Here is a 22402-nt window from a genome sequence, read left to right on the forward strand (position 1 = left end):
AAGAGAAGTCAGTCCTGTCAGGGTCAGTGTGAGGAGAAGGAGTAACTTGCAATGACTGTCTTTGAGAAAGCACTGTAATTTAGATAGAATGTGATTTCAGGCTGCTCTCAATACTATGGAAACCATTTGTAACATTTAAGGTCCATATCACACACTAAAAGACTCTGAAGACAACAGTGCTGTTGTCTTTTCTCAATATTTTATTCTCTCAGAACTCATGTGTTAGTATATGTCAGATTTCCAGGACTATTGTCCTCAACACAGAGGAAAGAGGACATGGCAACATACAATTTAAATTGAGTGCTATTGTGAAATTATGCTATTGCTGAGGTTCATTGGGTTATGAAGGAACATTGAGCTCCCTCTGATGGGGTCACTGCTTACTTAGAGTTGTTCAGATTCATCCTCACCTGTCTTTAAACCCAGTTCAAAAGCTCTGAATCTCCTGAGCTTCTGAAGCTAAGGTTGCAAATCCCAGGAGAATTGGCACTGCTAGTTTCCAAGCCAGCAGAGACTGCACAGGAATTGCAGCTTCTTGTGGCTTTCATCAGGGGCTTTGACATCACCCACTGATAATGGTAAGAAATCACCTGTGTGGCCATGTGAGGTGACAGAAACTCTGCAACCCCTCCCTCTTCCCATACACTGTACACATGTCTTTATTTGAACCTGAAAATACAGAAGGTACATAAAAAGGAGAATTCACCTTTTCTGAACAACACCACAAACATGAACACCTGCCAGCCTCTTATATGAAAAAAAAAATCTCTATCCTCAAGCATGTCATTTTTAATGAAGACACCAGGATTGGTACTCCATGCCTAAGTGAAAAAAAAAAGAAAATATGTTATTATCTGAGCCCTTTGCAGCCAGCCAGATTGGAGAAGAAGAATGTATCCACACAGCAGGGACTCTGCAATAGCACCATGCCTGTCCTATTGCGTGGTCCATAATGTGCACACCTAACCAGGCACTGTTAGCATTTGGGCAGTGGACATAAAAGCAAGGTGGTGTTAACCCTTTCAGGCTCTCCCATATGCACAGATGTCTATTAGCTCTGACTCTGCTTAAAAAAAGAAGGCTAAATAAATGCAGAAATAGACAAATTGCTGCTGAAGAAAAACATGGAGAGACACCAGCAAGGGGCACGTAAAACATCTGAAGAATTACTCCCTCGGGAGAAGAAAACTTGTGATGACGCACTACTCAAGACTCCAATCCAGGCTGTTTTTTAAGGCTTTTGAATTCCTTGCTCCCTTCCTGACCTTTTATGAACAGATCAGGGCCTTCTTTGCAAGTGCTATGGGAGGATTCCTGTGTCCTCCTTGGCTTTCTGCTTGCAGCTTTTAACAGCAGGCTTCTCACACTTGTGCTAAGTGGGATTTAATGATATGTCAACAAGTGTGTCCGATTAAAGGAGAGGATAACCCAATAAGTGGTGTTGTTTCAGAACAGATAACATGCAATTTGGAAGCAATATGCTGTTTTAAAAACAGGGTAGTTTGTTTACAAGTCATGTCAGGCAAATAAGATTCTTTTCTCCTAGAAGACCAGGACACCCACAACAAACCTTACCTGGTTTATCTAATTTCTTTGCTATTGTGTCTGTGTAATTAGGCAGAGAAACAATCATGCCAGGGGAAAGCATCCTGACTCATCAACCATCACATACCCCCTTATTTCTTTTAACCTGAGAGTGTAGGATTTCGAGAGACACAGCAGTGCTTGAGTCACTGATATCCGTTTTCAGTGCTCAGGTCAGTTCACAATCTCCATCAGAAACTCCTGATGGATGGGATTGCCTGCTCTGTGTTTGATATGCAGAGAAAAGGGGGAAGATGGGATTATGACATACTGCCTCTTACATGTAAGAGAGTGAGCTCATTTTTCCCAGCAGAGAATAAGGGACCACCAGTGTATTTTCAGAGGAATTGTGCACTCCTCTTTGTTCCCTGCTTGTACAGAGTTGATCCTATTCCATGTTCTGCCAGCTGAGAGAGGTGTAACCTGAAGGGAATGCTGATGGCATCCCTGTAGGTATGTGATAACCCAAGGTTATTAGCAGGCTTAAGATAACTGGAGCTCGAGCCCCATCCTGCTGGAGCACTGAGGAAGCTTACTCATGTGTCAACATGGAAAGTGGAAGCATAAGCTCTCCCTTAACAGTCACAAGATCAGAATCACTGTCAGCAGAATGAAAACTTATTGTTTAGGGCAATGTGTTGCACCAAAAGAAGTGGACAAATCAGGTTCAGGCAGAGGCTGAACCACCCCAACACCCTTGTTCCCTCCTTATTCATCTGGGCGTGTGCTCAGGCAGGGTGTGGACACGCTGTTTATGGGATGGTGTTCCGAGGTCCATAACGTCAGTGCTGCTCTGCTCCCTCTGACGTTTCACCTGACCCAGACATCACTGCTTCAACCACGTCCCCTGGGAGCTGCCCTTGCAGCCTGCTAGCATTACAAAGGCTATTCAGTTTATGTTTTGCTTTGTTCAGTTTAATCTAATTGCTCTTAGCCATGAAAGTCCTTTAACCATACTAAACAATTCGTCTTCCTTACTGGAGTTTACACCCATCAAATACTTGTAGATAGTTATCGTGCTTCCTTTAGTCATTGTTTAGCCAAGAAATACAAGTCTAATCCAACTTCTGCTGGTGTAATGCTGAGCATGGGAGGAATAAAGCCTGCCTAATGGAGAACATAAGGTGGGCTACTTCAGCATAAAGCTTTTTAAGAACTTCCCTCTGGCAGATAATTCACAGCTGGCCTCAAAAGAGGCATTACTAGCCAGGAGGGGGGCAAGTCAAGAGGAGCTAAAAGATGATCTGATTTAGGGCTTTGTCAGTCAGGTTTTAGTGGTTGGGATGATACCGGACAGATTCAAATATTCCCCAAAGCTGAGTCTCCTCCTGAGTGTTGGGAGTGGGTTAACCATCTGCAAACCATGGTGATGCACTGCCTGGAAGAATGCAAGCTGGGCTGTGTCTGTAATTGAATGGGCACAGTACAAATGAATATGAGACACTGTCCAGGCTCATGCCCTGACCATTCTCAGTTTACCAGGATGCACACAGCCTCTGCCTAGTTTATGCCCCGTGAGCGAAGGGCTCATAGAAGACCTGTGGTGGACACAAAAAGACCTGTGGTGGACACAATATGCAGTTCCTGCTCTTGGGCACACTTGCTCCTGCAGGCTCTGGGGGCTGGAGTTTGGAGAACTGGTCTAGAGGACATAGTCTTCCCTCTGTTACTGAATTACTGTACCCATAGGACACCATACCATTTTTGTTTCTTGCCCATGTTCTCACCTCACCTTCTGTCTCTTTTTCTTTTATTTTTTTTGTTTGTTTTTGGGTTTTTTGTTTAGTTTTGGTTTTTTTGGTTTTTAATTTCCAGCCCCTGCATTTCTCATAATGCATTTAAAATTATGACTTTATAAATATCCAGGATTATTTTTTGCAATACTAGGAACAGCATAAAACTTCAGAAACAGGAGAGACACTATTAACTGGTTTCAGGACCGTCAGGAGCCATGTAGAAGAATCTATTTCACCAGGTTGCAGCAACCCTTTGGCCATGAGCATCAATGCTCTGGCATCTCTTGCTAGGAAAACTTAACTCTAACTGTAATTGTCATATTTGAACTTCCCCACCCACTGAGGTACATGGTCATTGGCACACTCAAAATAAACATCTGCTCCCTTCCTACACAGCATACCTTTCTTCCTTTGCCAGGCTACAGTGGAGACCAGCCTGGTCCTGCTTTGCACAACACACTTTCTGGATGGGTGCAGCAGTCAGCCCTGCACCACTCCTGGGCCATCTGTTCTGCTGGCACCAACCAAGACCTACAGCACTACTGCCATTTCCAGCAGCAACAGATTTCTCCTCTGGTCTTCTGGACAGCACTATGAAAAGTAATGCTTCCAGCAGCAAACTAGAGTGTGAATATGCCAAATGGCCTCCTTGCAATCTTTCTTGGCCACAGCTGAGCACGCCTCACGGACATAATGTCATGTTTCAAGATGCACAAGAGTGTTGGTTTAGTGCTGGAGGGCCTAGCCAGGCTTGGTCTCTCATCCTAGTGCCTACTAGGAGCAAAGCCTGAAGTGAACTATGCTCATAGCTGTACCTGAAGGTTATTTCTAAGGAAACCAACTTGCCTTCCAAAGACAGCCCCAGGTGAACTGTTAGTAATGCAAAGTGAGTGACTGGAGCAACCCTGACCAAGGGGTGGTAGTGAAGACACAGCTTTCCCCAAACCAGTACATGTTTCCCTTGGGAAGCACCTGAAAACAAGAAAGTATTCACACACTGACATCTGCAGCATGCTACTTCTCACCCCTTTTCCAGACAGCACTTCAATAGTCAAACTAAGCATGGTGAGCTTCTCCAAGTTAAAAGTTCACTGTGCCCAGGGTAGCTATTCATGTATGTTCCAGCTTTTATTTCTCCTGGAGGGGTCAGTCTTCTGTGTTCATCCCTTTTTGGCAACTCTTGAGAGCAGCTGCTTGGACTCTTGCATGAAGAGACCCTAACCCCAACCAAGCTCATCAAGGATGGATCCCCTGATCACACAGAAGTCCTCTTTCATATGCCTTTTGTACGGCCGGGGGGAAGATTCTTGGACAGAGATGAAGTGAAATTTTCCTCTATACCCCACTCCTCTTCAGCTACTGGCTTAGGCCACTGGTATGAGGCTTGGAAAGGCACAGGTGTGGCTCCAGACTTGTCCTGAGCCGTCTTCATGTCTCTCTCTGTGGGCCTGGCCTCTTCTATCCACCACATTCCTTCCTTGGCTTGCTAGGGCAGCTCAGCCCCAAAAAAGCCATCACTTGTGTTTGGCTTGCTTTAGCTCCTATAAATTCAAGCTGTTTATTACACATTACTTCATATTTGTCTCAAATGGCTCCATATTTATCTGGATATTCTTTTCCCTTCACTTTCCTTAATAGCTTCCCCAAATGTTTTCCCGACTTGAATTTTTTTTTGGTCATGACTGTGTTAGGAATAGGAAGAAAAAGGAATAGTTTGTTCTGACTACAGAAGTACTGGCTTATCCAGAACTAATTTTGGTAGGAGTCTGCCAACACAAGGTATCTGAGCCAGCACTTTTCATGGTGTCTGCTGATTTTTCTCCAGAGACTAATTTTTCTAGACAGTGTGCTGGAAGTGCTTCCCCTACCCAGAGGGCACACATAGGTTTGCAGTATAAAGGGGAGAAAGAAGGTGCCTACACTGCACCAATCCTCTTTCTGCAGAGCCAAGGAAGAGTCACTTTTTTCCTTGATTTTATTCAGACAAATGTTCCTGGAAACTTTGGAGGCATTTGTCTTGGTCATAACCACATTGTACACACTGGAGAGCTCCTAATAATGTAAATCCATTAGGCTTAAACGATAAAAGCAGAAAATAACATTGTAAGACAGAAATGAAAAGGAGACTGGCTGCTATGGGTTAGATCTATATTTAGCACCTTGGACTCAAAAGCACTGAAGAATCTGGAAATTAAAAACAGACCAGAGCATCCACTCCATGCAGATGCAAGAGGTATGGGAGAAGGCAGAACAAACTGTTCTTGCTTTCTCCAGAATCCCTCAAACACAAAGGTAACCAGGGGTGGGAGAAAAGGGAATGGTAAGCAGTAAGTCCAAGCTGAAGAGAGATCTGAGGAGGCAAAGAGAGATCAAAGATGATCCACTCAGTTGTGAGTGCAGGGAGGGACACCTAGGACACAGCAGCCCCGCTCACTGCTCTGTCCCCTAGGCATATGGTGAGTAAACAATATGTTATTAATTACTCACAATTACAGGTCTGTTATCATCTATTCAGATCAAACAATGCTGAGGAAGGAACTGTACAAATTAAAAGCACAATATTCAGTAATAATAATAATAATAATAATAATAATAATAATAATAATAATAATAATAATAACAATAAATAATAATAGTATGAGTATACTCTGCCTCCCTTACATAATATAAAAGCCAAAGTAATACAAAGAACTCAGTCTGGTCAGTTCCTCACATGTCGAAACTTCCAGATGCCTCTGGAAAGGTAATATGTCAGAAACCTGTCTCCTTTTGCAGCGTGGCAACACCTACAGCACCCCAGCCATGCACCCAGGACAGACCCAAGGGCTCTACCAAGCCCACCTCTGAAGCAGCAGGAGCAGGCTCTGTATGGTGCAGGTGGGGTTTCAGGGTAACATTGTCACTCTTGCTCAGAAAGACAAGCTTCCCTCTGTACTTGTTCAGCAACTAGTGAGCTGGAGAAATTGGATTCCACCCATGACTGGGAGGTTTCTCCACTGCATGAGTCCTGGATGCATCTCCAGAAGGTTTCCCTCTCCACTCTGCTCAACCAGCAACAGCTGGAGGCTCTTGCACAGGATGCTGTTCCCACCTTGCCACAGGTGTTCAAGATCTCCACTGACCAGAAACAATGCAGCGACATCTTTGTAGAGGAATGATGTCCAGGATAATCAGAGTAGACAAAACTATTTTAAATAAACATTTTTAAAGAGTTTGAAATCACCAAAGACTCGTGAATGACTAAATGAGACTTGGACAAAATGCAGAAAAAAGTCCAAGGCTGAGATAAAGCCCTGAGCTGTATTTTTGCTGGTTTCTTTAGGTAGGATAAATTCCTCCAATTAATTAGTAGCCTTCTATTTCTCTGTCTGACTTTAATAAAGCTCCCTTTGCCTAAGACAAGGACAGCTCCCTCCCTCCTCACTCTTCTAGAAGTTTATCCTAATAAATACCATCACAGTGCAATGAAGTTATGCCTACAAAAAGGAAAACATCTGAACTTCCATGAGAAATCTTACTTACCTGAAGTTCTTAAAGCCTGCACAAATGGAGAAAGAGAGAAAGAGAGAGAGAGAAAGAAGGAGAGAGAGAGAGAGAGAAAGAGAGAGGGCAAGAGAGGAAGAGAGGAAGACAGGAAGAGAGAGAGAGAAAGAAAGAAAGAGAGAGAGAGAAAGAGAGAAAGAGAGAAAGAGAGAGGGAGGAAGGGAGGAAGGGAGGAAGGGAGGGAGGGAGGGAGGGAGGGAGGGAGGGAGGAAGGGAGGAAGGGAGGAAGGGAGGAAGGGAGGAAGGGAGGAAGGGAGGAAGGGAGGAAGGGAGGAAGGAAGGAAGGAAGGAAGGAAGGAAGGAAGGAAGGAAGGAAGGAAGGAAGGAAGGAAGGAAGGAAGGAAGGAAGGAAGGAAGGAAGGAAGGAAGGAAGGAAGGAAGGAAGGAAGGAAGGAAGGAAGGAAGGAAGGAAGGAAGGAAGGAAGGAAGGAAGGAAGGAAGGAAGGAAGGAAGGAAGGAAGGAAGGAAGGAAGGGAAGGAAAGGAAGGAAGATCTTGCGGGTAGCAATGCTGGGCATCCACATTCCCATGCTTCCACCCAACTCAAGGGTGATCATTTGGTTTAGCTGTGCATTGTACTTTGCAATGTTCTTCCACTGTTTCCCACTGGTTAATTAGAAAATGTTAAGTCTCAGGCAATTTGGGCTGCTCTATATTTAAGTCCAAAAATGACAAGGAAGTAAACATGCTTCTGGGATGACCTATTACTATTTAAAACAGGGGTGGGGATGGAAAGTGAAGTTTATATACCCTTGGGATGCAGACAAACACTGAGGGCAATAACAATGGCATCTGCTGATGGTTTGGGGTCATGGGCTGTAAACTGCCTGTCTGTACAGAGAGAATTCCTAGGGGCAAGGCTTCACATGCAGCTCAGGGTGGATTTCTTGGCAGAGAGCATGCAAAAAGGGTCTTTTTGGCCACATTTGGCTTGGCCTGTATTAATACATATGTATATACATAAAATTACAGTTTGTTGAAGAAAAAAAAAACTCAATCTTCCCATCAGCTGATGCACCTGTGACTCTGTGCCTGACAGCACAACAGAACCTGCACTGATCACCCTTCTCTGAATGGCTTGCAATTTCTTCATCACACAGGTGCATCTACTAAAAAAGCAGGTGTTTAGACAGTTCCCACTGGTTTTCTCATTTAAAATACCATTTCTTCCAACACCTCCTTCATTCTTTCCCAAGCACCCACCACATCCTCCTTACCACTGCCTGACATATCCCCCCAGTAGTCATGGCCTGACGGAGATTCTCCTGAGATCACTTCTGCTGAAGCAGAGACTCAATAATGTTGAAAGGTTTGGGGTGACCTCTCCCAGTGTGGTGTTTGACAGCAGACAGCTCCTGGGACAGAGACCACAACAACAGGATGAGAAGAAGCTCTTTCTTACTCTCTCACCTTTTCACCCCTCATCCTCTAGGGTTTTTTTCCCTCTCAGCTCTTACACCAGGCCTTAACACCAGGGCCAGACTGGAGAATTGATACAGATTAAAAAACAGGATGAGGGGGAAGGGTTTTGGCAGATGTTCATTAAGCCAGATCAGTTCTTCAGTTCAATTCAGTGTTGTGCAAAGTGTGCCAGGGAGCTGGGGTGCTGCAGTGCCATGCATGGGGCCAGGGGCAAGGACAGGTATTATGTGTCAGGAACACCTTGGGTCAGCATGGATACTGGAGTCTTTGTCTCATGAAGTGGCATTACTGATTGCTTAGAAGTGATTGCTTAGACGTGCCTTTGGCTCCCATAAATTAGATTTAGACAATGTGGTTTGAAACAGGTAATTTAAAGCCACCTTGAAGAAAAACTAAAAGTACTGGAAGAGATTTGAGAAATACCAGATGCATTGCAGGTATGCTGAGGTGGCAGGATGCAGTTGCTTTTCCCCAGCCTTGCTCCTTTAGGAGCAAAGTCTTCTAACAGTACTTCTAGGAAAATAACCTGTAGAAAGGTCTGTGTTGGTTTTGGATGGGATAGAGTTAATTTTTCTTCTAGCAGCTGCTGTGACACTACGGTTTGGATTTGTGACCAAAACAATGTTCATAACACAGAGATGTTTTTGTTACAGGTGAGGAGGGCTGACACTGAGCCAGGACCTTTTCTGCCTCTCACCCCACCACACAAACAAGAGGGCTGGGAGTGCACAGGAAGTTGTGAGAGGGCACAGCAGGGACAGGTGACCCCAGCTGACCAAAGGAATATCCTAGACCATATGGCATCATTCTCAGCATTTAAAGCTGGGGGAAGAAGAGACGGAGGCTTTTGGACTGATGGTGTTTGTCTTCCCAAGTTACCATTACACATGGTGGAGCCTTGCTTTCCTGGGGATGGCTGAACACCTGCCTGAACACCGGGAGTGGTGAATAGATTCCTTGTTCCTCTTTGTTTGTGTGTGGCTTTTGCTTTGCCTGTTAAACTGTCTTTATCTCAACACACGACCTCTCTCGCTTTGACTTTTCTGATTCCCTTCCCTATCACAGTGGGGAGAGAGCGAATGACTGGCTGTGTGGGGCTTGGTTTTGGACTACAGTTAAACCACAATGAGATCCTAGCAAGAACCAAATGAGAAAAGGTAAAGATAAGGAAGTTTTGCTTTGAACTATCAACTACCTTTGATGGCACTGTTTCAGCTTTTTTTTCCACCTGGAGTGTAGTTTAAGCTGTGTCCTCAGCTGGCCTGCTTATGTACCAATAATAAGGCACAATTCCAGTCATCAAATGCTATGGCTCCGACACAAATTAATTTTCATATCCATTCATCATACTGAAGAACATCTCAAGCCATGAGGTTTCTGGTTTTCATTATGCAGGCTATATTTTTTTTTTTTTCATATTGTGCAATCAAGAAGGCAAAATTCAAAATCTGTAGGCAAGAAAATTTCACATTTTCATGGAAAAGGAAGGAGGATGATGTATGTATTTCATACAGTTCATTAACACCAAAGATCCAAAGAAACTGTTGAGCATAAAGATATTCGATGTCTATGAATAAACAACAGTAATGATTTAGAAACTCTCCCATCATAGTCCTTGTGTCCCAATACTGCCCAAAGCACCACTCATGCCCAGGACTTTGCTTGTGTGGGGGAGATCCACACAAGCTGGGTCAGCTTTTCTGGGAACTTGATGAACAGCTTTCTGCACAAAGCTGAATCACAGCTTTCCGTATTGAGCCTGAAAGCAAAAGATAAAATCTCATCCAGTTTTTGAGGCAGCTGTTTGATAACAGAATGGGTTCTGCCCTGATGCAGACAGAGCTCAGCAGCTCCACTGAAGGCACTGGCCAACAGCACTGTCCCTCATTAAGTCTTGCTAATTATATTAGCTGCCTCTCAGCTGTTGCGTGGGCAGTAGCCAGGAAAGGGATAGTGACAGAAGCGATTCCCGAGGAGGACTCTCTAAATGCGCTGACACGTGTATTTCTGCCTTGCCAAGGGGATCAGACCAAGTGGCCTTTGGGGTCCTTTTCTCACACTTTGTAGCCCTGGCCAGACTCCCTGAGCCACCTAATAGAGATTGCAGCAGAAGTTGCTGCCAATTCCAGATGGCAAAAGCCACCTTGCTGAGCTGTCACCAGCTGACAGCAGGAGCCTGCACACTGCCCTGGGAGCACTTGGCACACATGTCCCGAGGGGTACCCAGAGCACCCTTCTCCTTAGTGCCACTGTGAACCACAGCTGTCTTTGCATCTGGGCTGCTTGGGGTTTGCTGGCAAGGCTGGGCCTGGGTAGGAATGCAGAGCGATGACAGTGTGGTTATTCTGAAGCTGGCCTGCTGACACAGAATGCACTGCGCAGCAGCAGAGACCAGGTGACCTCAGGTGCTGCCTCTGGGCCAGCAGAAACCCCAAACCTCCAGGGAACCCATGTGTTCACCCTGGCAGGTGACCACCAGCAAGAGCCACAGTGTGATGCCTTGCATCAGGGCTTGGCATCTGGCTGCAGCATCCCTGCCTCTCCCCATGCCTGCAGAAAAGGAAGCAGCTAAGGCTAGGAGAGAGAAAAAGCCCCACAGCAAAGGCATCCTGATAATGAGGAGATGCCCTCCCAGGATATGGTACCAAGTTCCTGCCATGACTGAGACAGAGAAGGTCTTCCACATCGCAGGAAGGACCCCCTAATAGGGAGTAGACCAGTCTGAGAAGAACTATGGTCTGGGCTCAGGCTTAGCAGCAGAGACTGCTGCTTGAGCAGCAGTGGGTAACCAGAGGTTTTCCCTGTCTGCTTGGAGGAGCCAGCAAAATGTCCCCAAGAGAGCATGGCTGCTGGAGTCTCAGCTCAACATTATGGCAGGGAGAAATGTATTGGTGCACAAAGGGGGACTGACTATGACACTAATTGAAAATGACTTTAGAAGAATATAGGCCAGCAGAGCATAATCTGTCCTACAGTTTGGCCAAGATACTGTGTTGGTACCTTGGCCACAAACACTGCCAGGACAGGTTCATGGATTGTGCACAGTTAAAATAGAGGACTGTGTTGCATCCTGAAAGCACAGGAGCAGTGCTAGCAGCCAGAGTCAATAGTCAGAGCCAGATGCTCGCCCACCTCCCACTCTTTCTCCCCAGAAAACAGCATGCCTTTCTTGTCTGCTACTCGCTGTTCCCAGCACCAGCTGATGAGGCGTCTCCTTCTCCCCCGGCTGGTACAAAATAGGCGTCCATCTTCCAGGAAAGGCACAAATCTTCTTTGACAAGCAGTGATATTAACAGGGATTAGGGAATGCAAGAGTCTGTGCCAGAATTGAACAAAGGATGCAGCCCAGGCTGCCTGGCCCTGGAAGCTTTTTAATCAAGATTAAAGGTTACATTGAGGACGGGGCTGTATTTTCAACCCACCATGAAACTATCCGTTCACCCATTCAGAGCAAGGATTTCTGTGGAACTGGCAGCTTGTGATATGGGGAGGCTCACACCAGCATCGATCCTAATCTCAGGAATGGAGTGCAGTGATGGAAAGGGAGCATTGTGGCTGACAAGGCAGCTACTGAAGACATCACCCCTCTTGGCTTGTATTGCTTCCCAAGCTGAGAGGCATCATGGCACAAGACATTTTCCTATCAGAGCTCCCTTGGTGTGTGGATGACAGGCAAGCCTTGCCTTCAAACCCCATGGAACCCTCTTTGTCAGGCAAAGGATTTCCATTCTCTCGATGGATTTGGTAACTTGCAAATAACATCCATCCCTACCCCTCATCTCCACTGGTCCTCTCGCAGCGAGTCCCCACTGTGCACCCAAGGCAAGGTCTGGACCTGCACAGGCAGTAAACAAAAGTGCCTGCAAATAATAAAATCCCATGTCAGTAGAATTTGTGGTTTCTAGTGTTTTACCAACATTATTTTCTAGATGCATTTAGTAAAAAACTTTTTACTTGGGAACATTTGCCATTTGTTTGTGGGATGAGAATTGACAGATTGAACTCTTTAGCAACAGCTGCTGAGTACCATGATCACACTTGGGGCTTGGACATACATTTGTGACACTTGATACTGAAGTTTCAATGCCTTGAAGTCATGTGTCCATTAACACAGCCACAAGATCACACTCAAAGATTTGGAAAAATCAAACCCTTTAGTTTTTGCAAGGAGTAGAAGAATTGCTCTGACACCTACCTCAGATAAACTCTCTAAAACAGCCAGTTTTCACAGCCATTCCAGCTGTGGCAAAGTGGGTCTCGGCACAGGGAGCTGAGAGAACATTCAGGCTGAGCTTTCTTCACCACAGCAGGGCTGCTGCTGGCCCCACAGCCAAACTGGGTGCAGTGTAAAGTGTGTGTACACCGAGGGGTGTGCGTGCATGTGTGCACACATTACTGCACGTGTGGCACCAATCCTCTGTGTGCTTTAAATGCCACCCCATCCATGTGATATGCTGAACGACGAAAACAGTAACACATGAAGTTACACGCTGACTCTTGTCTGGATTTGAAGCTGGTTACACCCTGCCTTTGGTTTCATGCGGTTTTAAATGAAGGTTTTCTTCCTCATCCTTAGAAGTTTGACTATAGGCAAACAGGAAAGGGGAGAGAGCAAGAAAACAGACAAAACCAGGGATGGCTCAAGGCACCCACCAAACGCAGCTGTCTCTGGTTACTAGGTGCCTGTTATCCTGTATCAGTCATATGTGGACAGCCATTAAGTACATGTGTAAATAATCACAACTGCTGAGCCCCTTATGGGTTTTAGCGAGAAAAATTGCCTTTGTGAAATTGCCACAGGATGTGCCTTATTCTCTGCTCTGTATTCATTATTCTCTTGTATAAAAATTTCATTTACGTAGTCAGAAACAATGCCGCGAGATCTAGGCCAGCAACCACACACCCTAACTAACCAGGAAGAAAAGCCAAAGCAAATATTCCTGGGCTCTGCAATGCACAGTACAGACTGGATAATTACCCACCCAAACTATTCAGAGGATAACAAATACAGCATTAAAAAGAAATAATGTCGGGATTGGTCCATGAGCCATCCGGCGGCCAAACGCTGAAGTAACAAATTAGGATTTTGGATCGGTGGCTCGCGGGGGTCTGTTCAGCGCCACAGGGGCTGTGGGTCCTCCCCCACTGCTAGCACCCGCCGCAGGGCTGGGGGTGCCAGGGCAGAACACCCTTCCCATCAGCTCTGGACAGCCACCCTGCCCATTTCAGCACAGCCTGCAATGCAAGAGCTCTCAAAAGCCAGCGCTGAGGACAGCAGCTGCCCTGAGAACCCCAGGATGTCACCCTGCAAAGCGGCGCCTGGGCTTGTGCCAGCCACGCAGTGCTGGACCCGCTCCCATATGTGAGTGGAGTGACTTCCTTCAATGCAGTACATTTGGTCCCTCCCCAGGATGCTGAAATAAATAAGGTCACTTGCACAAACACACCCTGTTTATCTTCCTCACTGCCACCAGCTCTCACCCTCTTCAAACATGACTTCTATGTCCCCACTCACGTACCCTGCTCCGACACCCCTACTCTGGTCTTCCTCCTGGCTAAACAAAGCTGGTTTTGCATTGCAATCGAAAGGAATCCCAAGAAGTGCTCCCACAGATGCTAAGAAATGAAATGTTACAATGACTTAAAGGCTTAGGAGAGGGCAAGGGTCAAGTGGATTACCCTCCTCATATAGCTCACAGGTTTTCTATTAGGAAAATCCCCCTCCAGTTGTCAAGAAGGCAAGTTATAGAGATCACAAACACAGTTTATTCTCAAGGCAGCACCTCCCACCTCCTCCCTCTGTCCCTATCTCCCACTGATCTCCAACAGCTAAAGCCTCTGGGTGGTTTACTTCAAAGCAGGTTGCAATTTCTAACTCCAGTGCACTTCCATGGACTCTGGGTGCTGGTTATGGTCTGAATGAATAAATCATGTAAGCAGACACAGTTAGCTCTGGATTACTTTTGAGAAGAGAGGTGCAAAAGCATTTCACCAAGATATACACCAAGGTGAATGGGAAAGACAGGATCTAGACACTGTCTTCCAGGCTTCAGTGCTTTGAACTAACTTAATAGCCTGCTAATAGATTAAATGTTCATTAAAAAAAAATAAACAAAAAACCCACAAAAAAAAAAAAACCCTACAAACAAACAAGACCCAGCAAACAAACACAAGCAAACAAAAGACCCCTAAACCCAAGCCATAGATCATATTACTCCAATGCATCTCAGTGCTGATATCTCAGCATCCCAATATAAAATTTTTACTGCCTGTTCTTCCATTTTCAAATCACATTTCCTCCAATTTTGTGGCAAAAATTTCCCAAATTCTGCTACGAAATCCTGGATAGCTGTGCCAAAGCCACTGCCATTGAATGGAAGTTGCCAGTGGATAGGTGTGAGTTGATTTGGTCTCTGAAGCACATGATCTGCCCAGTGCAGAGAAGCTTATCCAAGAGAGCACTGTGATAATTTGTATTTAACACTCCAGGACAGCCCATCAGGCATCCTGTAGCAAAGAGAAAGGAGAATTAAAACTGACATGACAGCAAAAGGTAATTTTTCTCTTGACGCAGACATGAATCTAATGTTGCAGATCAATCAGGGGCTACTAACTGGCCAGATCTGCACTCAGAATGTTTACACTGATAAAATTGAAAGAATCTTCCAGCTCAGCTTACTCTTATAACAGACCTGGCACATGCAGCTTTTGTTTACCTACAGACTTTCTGGTGAGAAATATGTTTGGAAGAGGCTTAGTTTGCTGTGGTTTGCTTTTACAGTGCTCTGCTGCTGTTTTGCTAGTATACAGAGGAAAACTTCCTTGCAATCTGGCATGGCCCCATTTCTCAGTTTTCCTCTTCCAGCAGAAATTTTGAATTCATGGTTATTCCTTATTTTCCCAGCTTACCTTGCTATTGCTCAGGGCTGCAGCTTGGCCCTAGTCTCTGAGAGAAACTCATGCCTTGAAACGTGAGTGTGGACTAGGATTTATCTATCTCCACCAAGGATGATCTCTGGAGGAAAAAAGCAGGGTTCATCTGTAAGACTTCATCAAGAAGCACCTTACTGAGACAGTTTCACTAGAGGTGAAATACCTCTGAAATGGGTGGAACTGCACATGCTGAAAACTGGAATGATGCAGCTGGATACTCATCCCCCAGTAACCCAGCTGAGGGCTGTCCATGGGCACACACCTTGAATATCCACACAGGGAATGACAGATCACAGTGCTGCAACTTGCAGTAATAGGAGAAAACAACAGATCAAAGGTGGCCTCTTAATCTGCTTTGATCTGTGCTCCCCTATCTCAGCTCACAAGGCAGTACTTTGTGTGCATGGCTAGAGGGGACCATCCAGCATTTGTGCTTTTATTGTCTAGGAGACTTAGTGTCCTGCCTGAATGCTGTCCAACACGCATTTTACCATCTGCTCTATTTCCTATGTGCCTATGAGATCATTTTCCTACATGTGAAATTATAACATGAAGATTCACATATGCTTACACAGCTTATATCTATTATTATTTGTTAAACACTGAGAAGTTCCTTGGCACAATACAGGGCCCAGCATGAAGACATATCAAGCCCTGAAGCCATACTTCATGTGAAGTACACCCAAAATGGCTATTCTGGCTGAAAGAGCAGTGTTAGGAATTTCAAACCACTTCCCTTCCTTGGAGTTCTGAGCAGATTCATGACATTTCTGGCAATGCAGCGTAAAGAGCCATTCACAGAAATTTGTGCTGCAGTCATCACAAAAGCTTTCTTTTTTTCCACTCATGCAAAACCTGATTTTCAGTGCAAAATATACACTTCAGCAAGTTTAAGATAGTCCATAAAGATTTTGGAATGCAATTTTAGATCAAAATTATAATAATAAAATGCCACTGTTCTTTTTTCAGTTGATAGTTATAATAATGTTGGCTGTTTGTGAAGAAGCTCACATCTTAGTGAAACTTGTAACCCACATTTTCCTATTTCTAATTTATTGTGTTATTCTCCTCAGCCTACATCTCCCATTTTCCTTGCAGGGGCATTTAATGAGAGCTGAAACAACATGGCTGAAACAGAGTTCCCCGTTTTCTTTCCTTTCTCTTCCTTTTTTGGTTTCCATCCTCTCTTGTTCTGGTTCCTCATCTCACCTGAAGACAAGGGCAGAGGGTGACTGGATGCTGTCCCAGATTCACAGGGTGCCATGTGGCCATCCATGTCCTCTCTCCCGGTCCCACTCCATGTGCAAAGGAGGATTTGTCTCGCTTCCCCTGACGTGTCTAAAATACAGGTGTCTGTATCTAGGCTATGTGCCTGAAGCTCTCTCAGTACCAAGAGGAAGAAGCAGGCACAGATAAAGTGTAATTCACCTCATCCTAGGTAGGGTAGTGCCCAAAATAGGTCAGATGAATCATGGCTTCAAAGTGCTCTGCTGACCACAAAGAGAGCCTAGATGACTAAATGTTTAGTGTTAGCTGAGACAAAGCCTGTCCTCAAGCATCTATGCTTTATGCCATTATTCTGTCTATTCTCCTGTTGCTCCCAGCACGTTATCCTCCTGAACTGTCCACCTGGCTTTTCTCCTTGTCAGTGGCAATGCCCACAGAAATGGTAACTTTGTTCCAGGTGCTGTTCTGAAGCAATTCCCCAGCCTGGGCTTTCTTCTCAGATATCTCACTGACATAGCATTTCATGGACTGCCTTACAAGAATCATTTGCAAAAGCTCCTAGCTTATATTTCACGTCTCTTTTCAGAATTCACCTCTACCAGGATGCACACGCTAGAGATTGCCTATTGCTAGCAGCCAAGTAGGTGGTCTGTTGGGAATCATTAACATTCTTCCTCTTGTGCGTTAACCCCTCCAAAAGGACTTTTAAGAGTGAAAGCTGCTATTATCCAATCACCAATATTCTAGGGCTGGCAGAGCCATGGACTCGAGCCCCTCAAGTCTGCAGGGTGGGTTTATACAAGGGTTTACAATAGCTTTCTGACACTGTGAATGGCAGCGTAAGTTACAATGCAGAAATAGATTAACAAGATAAAGTGGGTTTACTTCTTTAAATAGCCCTTACAGGCACCAGAGTTCCTCTACAGATTTAAAGGAGTCTTTTCTTCTTACTTCTCCACCTTCCTCATTTTAAGCAGGTAGCCATGAATGGAGTACACATTGTGAAATGCCATTGCCTCTTCATCAGGTTACAGCACTAGAGAAGAAAAAAAATGAAAATCCAAATGAAAATCACTTCTCTTTCCAGTCTCATTCTACCTCAGGGTAACCCCTAAAAGCTGAAAGGGATTAAGATCTTAAATAACTTGCTGACAAAACCACTGTACAATGGGACCAGTTGGTAACATTGGGAGGAGATGTTCAGCTTTGTTTTTCTTCATGCTCATAGTGGGTCTGACTAAAATCAACTATTCTCTTAGCCCATAAATAAATGCAAAGCCTCATCCAGTTGCAGGAACTCCCAGCACAGGGTTGAGGCTTCTAAGAGAATGATTTCTGGAAGCAGCTCTTCCCATGTGGGCACAGCGGGTGCCAGCAAATATCTGCTTTGGCAGGAACAGAGCTTGTTAATCTGAAGTGTCAAATGCCCACACATCTCACGGAAATCCATGAGATCCCAAAATCTGAGAAAATGGGAGATGGGGAAGATCTTTGCCTTTGGGAGTAAGCCCATTAACAGCATGCTTCTGAAGAGGCTGAGAGCTCACAGAGAAGCTGCTTTCATCTTCTGCAAAATGTCAAAAGCAAATGTCCAGTACTATGAGCGTCATCCGATCACTGCAGCACCTACACATCCCAGCTGGCATTAGGACATGGCTGTAGCAGCTGGCAGGGATCCCAGATCAGAGTGAGCATGCAGGCACAAGCATGGAGCTGAAATAGTGCTGAAACTAATAGGAAAGGAGGCAGGACGGCAAAAGCACAGAGATCTGTACTGCTGCCCTTGTATTCTAAGGTTGTGCAGACTCAAACACAAGCAAACCAACTCAATTTTGTATACAACAAAGCAAATAATTATAGGAGAGGGATTAAACTTCTGCCTACCAGTCTTCGAGAGTAAAAAATACCTGTACAAGGCTCCTAGAATATCCCTTAACATCAGCAGTTTTTGCTTAGCACAACCGAGTGTAAAGTAATAAAAAAAATCACTAAATTGTTGCCAGTTGCACTTCTGCTACAATTTGGAAAGCCAAGACCAGCTCCATGGCAGGATCAACAGCTCCAAGCCAAGGATCAGCATTTTTGATCCTATTTGTAGCTCAAATTGGTGGTCTCCTTTCTACTTGGGTGGTAGGAACCAGCTGGTCCCACTTAGACATTTATAGGAAACATGTCCAGATCAGAGCAAATTGTTTCCAGGATATTTTTCTAATTGAGAAGCGGAAAGAGGTACTTCCATTGAGAAAGCCATCACAACCTAAGGTAAGCTCAGCTAAATGAAACTTGCTTTCCATGGATGCTAAGGAGAACCTCAGACCCATTAGATTGACAATGGGTGGCACAATGAATCCTTCACATGAGACCTAAGCCTTCCACACCTTTGCAACACCATTGCTGAACCTTTTAACTGCAATTGTGTTTTGGAAACTTCAACCCAAATAGATGAGATTCCCAACTTCAGCATCTTCCACATATTACCAGCCACACATGACTATGCTTAGGTCTGTTTCACTTCAAAATCCTTATTTCTACCTCAGCTTTGGAGGTCTAACTCCTCTGTATGGCTATCCTGGTGCATGGGCTGCCCTAGACAAAGAGGTCCAACCCAGGCATTGAAGAACAGTGTCCAGATGAGTGTTGCCCTCAACCTGTACCTTCCTATCCTTTCCTCTCCACTCTGACAGTCTGGTATCTCTTATAGAGACAGCAATCCTAAGGTTCACTTTTCAGATTCCACCTGGCAGGGTTGGCTGCCTTCAACCTTCATCCAGAGGTCAAGATATGGCCTTCAAAATACCTTGCAAACACACATCACCTGAGACTTCAAGCTGCTCTGGCTTGTGCCTCATTAAGCTGCACAGTGATAACAACTGTGAAATCCACATCTGAAGCCAACTGGTTCTTGTGAGATGCACTTTTGCCACTGGCCTTATGCTGCCTGCAAAGAAACACTAGGCTGGAGCAAACAGAAGAGCAAGAAAGCATCATTACCAGGCAGGCACTGAGCAGAGAGTGCCTTTTCCCTGTGGTAATTTACTCTGTAGTTTTCAGATTTGCTAGTCTGTTTCGGGTCATGTTGTCTCAATGTCTTTTCCCCAAGAATAAATACAGCATGAAAAGTCTGCTAATGGACCCCTGTAGACAGAGTCTAACTCCAGGTCATAGAAGCAGCTGGCAAACATACTCACAAGCTATAATATCCACATGACAAACCTCAATATTCACTCATGCCCCATTAGCTCCACCATCAGCACGAGCCCTGTGCTTCCAAGAGCATGGGTGAGGGACCCTTGGGGAGCCAGGTGGAGATGTCCCAGCCGTGTGCCTGGGTACACCCAGCAGTGGGGACCAGGGCTGGGCAGCAGCATTCAAATGATGGTACTTCCCAGCTCTGTACAGAAATCCAGCTCTGCATATTTAGAGTCATAGAATCATTTAGGTTGGAAAATACCATCGAGTACAGCCATTAACCCAACACTCCCAAGGCCACTAATAGCTGTGTCCCTAAGTGCCACATCCTACATGTCCTTTAAATACATGCACACCTTTTCTAATGTTTGATAACCCTTCTAGTGAATAATTTTTCCTAATATCCAATCTAAATCTTGCCTGACACACCTTGAGGCTGTTACCCCTTCTACTGCTTGTTACTTGAGGGTGGCTTGTTACCCACCCCCCTCTTTCTACAACCTCAAATAGTCAGAGAGAGTGAAAAGGTCCCCTACAAGACTCCATTTCTCCAGGCTAAACAATCCCAGCTTTCTCTACTGCTTTTCATAAGACCTGGGCTCCAGCCCTTCTCTGGACTCACTCCAACCCCTCAATGTCTTTCTTGTAATGGGAGGGTCCAGAACCAGACACAGGATCTGAGGTGTGGCCTCACCAGTGCTGAGTACAGGGGGCAATCACTGCCCTGGCCGTGCTGGCCACAGGATTGCCGATACAGGCCAGGATGCCATTGACATTTCTGGCCCCTTGGGCACATCTGGCTCATGTTCAGCTGCTGTTGACCAGCACCCCCAGGTCCTTTTCCACTGGCCAGGTTTCCAGCCACTCTGCCCCCAGCCTGTAGCACTGCCTGGGGTTGTTGTGACCCAAGGGCAGGACCTGGCACTTGCCTTTGCTGTACTTCATACAAACGGCCTTGGCCCATCGATCCAGCTCACCCAGATCCCTCTGCAGAGCCTCCCTACACTCCTGCAGATCAACACTCTCACACAATTTGGTGTCCTGTGCAAATTGACTGAGGGAGCACTTGACCCATTCACCCAGATTGTTGATAAAGGAATTAAACAGGACTGGCTCCAAAACTGAGCCCTGGGACACCGCTTGTGACCAGCCACGAGCTGGATTTAACTCTATCCACCACTCTCTGGGTCCAGTCATCCAGCCATTTATTTACCCAGCAAACAGTGCACCTGTCCAAGCCTTGAGCCATCCTCCACGAGGACGGAGAGTCTCCTTAGCCCTCCTTGTGTTGCTGATTAATTGATAGAAACATTTTTATTGCTTTTTTGCCAGTAGCCAGAATAAGTTCTAGCTTGGCTTTAGCCCTTCTAATTTTCTCCCTGCATAAGCTCACGACAGCCTTGTACTCCTCCTGAATTGCCTGCCCCTTCTTCCAAAGGTCATAAACTCCCCATTTTGTCCTGAGTTGCAGCCAAAGCTCTCTGTTCATCCAAGCTTCTTCTTCCCCACTGACTCATCTTTCAGCACACAGGGACAACCTGCTCCTGCACTTTCAAGATTTCCTTCTTGAAGAATGTCCAGCGTTCCTGGACCCCTCTTCCCTTCAGGACTGCCTCCCAAGGGACTTGCTCAACCAGTATCCTAAACAGGCCAAAGTCAGCCCTCCAGAAGTCCAGGGCTGCATTTCTATTGACCACCTTCCTTACTTTCCCAAGAACCAAAACCTGTGTCATTTCATTCATGTTTCCAAGGCTGCTTCACAGTGACCATAACATCACCCACCAGCCCTTCTCTGTTCACAAAGAACAGGTCCAGGGACACCTCTCCTTGCTGGCTCCCTCACCAGCTCTGCCACCTACTTATCTTCCACATGCTCCAGGAACCCCCTGGACTGTTTCCTGTCTGCTGTGTTGTATTTCCAGCAGATGTCTGAGAAGTTGAAGTCCTTCACAAGAAAAAGGGCCAGAGACTGTGAGACTTCTCCCCTCTGCTTACAGAACATTTCACCTGCCTCTTCACCCTTGTCAGGTGGTCTGTGAGAGACTCCCACCAGGATACTGCCTTGTTGGCATTCCCCCCTGACTCCTACCCATGGACACTCAACTCTCTCATCACCATCTTTAGACAGAGAGAGAAGACAAGCAGAGCCTGGGAGTGATGCTGGTACAGTAAACTGCAGGAATAGGTCAAGCTGTCAGCTGTTATTAACCTTAGCAAAACCCATGTCTTCTAGTTCAGCCTCAATTAATTCATAGGGTGTTTGAGAGCCTTCCTATTACACTATGAAATTGCTGGCCCTATCTCTAGCCCAGCTAACCTGCCTGTCTCTCCTCCTGCACCATTTAAATGTCAGTTATATTTTTCTGGTTGAGTGGTTAGTGAAAGGATGAATGAATAAGTGTTTGTGCTAACTGATCTATATGAAGATGCCTCATTAAGCAGAAATGGACATGGTTTGATATGATTTTGATGTGGTTTTGGCTTACTTTCAGAAATTTATTTTCTGCTAGAGAAGTATTGAGAAACACGAGATGTCAGATTTGATCCTGTTTTCCTCAGCACCTTGCTCAAAGTGTATCAAAAAATGAAGCACTTCTAGAAGTCAGAGTTATGGTACATTCAAAACAAAAACAATTATCTGAATTCCTTTATTGATCAGCATGGAGCAAGCAAGTTGTTCCGTCTCATTACTTAATGGCATCATATTCCTGATATAAAATCTATCCTCTTACTTCTTCAAGAGAAAGAGAACCCCAGAACACCTTTGTG

General features: G+C 45.3%; 1 long non-coding RNA gene across 1 annotated transcript; it reads right to left on the reverse strand.

The window, feature by feature from the left end:
- Nucleotides 1–3489: 3489 nt before the first annotated feature.
- On the reverse strand, nucleotides 3490–6377 carry LOC111926392 (uncharacterized). The gene is made up of 3 exons (XR_002862891.2): nucleotides 6256–6377; nucleotides 5808–5858; nucleotides 3490–5670 (listed from the first exon to the last, which is right to left on the reverse strand). It is a non-coding gene; the product is annotated as an uncharacterized LOC111926392 (long non-coding RNA).
- Nucleotides 6378–22402: the final 16025 nt, after the last annotated feature.

Source organism: Cyanistes caeruleus, chromosome 3 (assembly GCF_971803275.1).
Source record: "Cyanistes caeruleus chromosome 3, bCyaCae1.hap1.1, whole genome shotgun sequence".
Lineage (NCBI taxonomy): Eukaryota > Metazoa > Chordata > Aves > Passeriformes > Paridae > Cyanistes > Cyanistes caeruleus.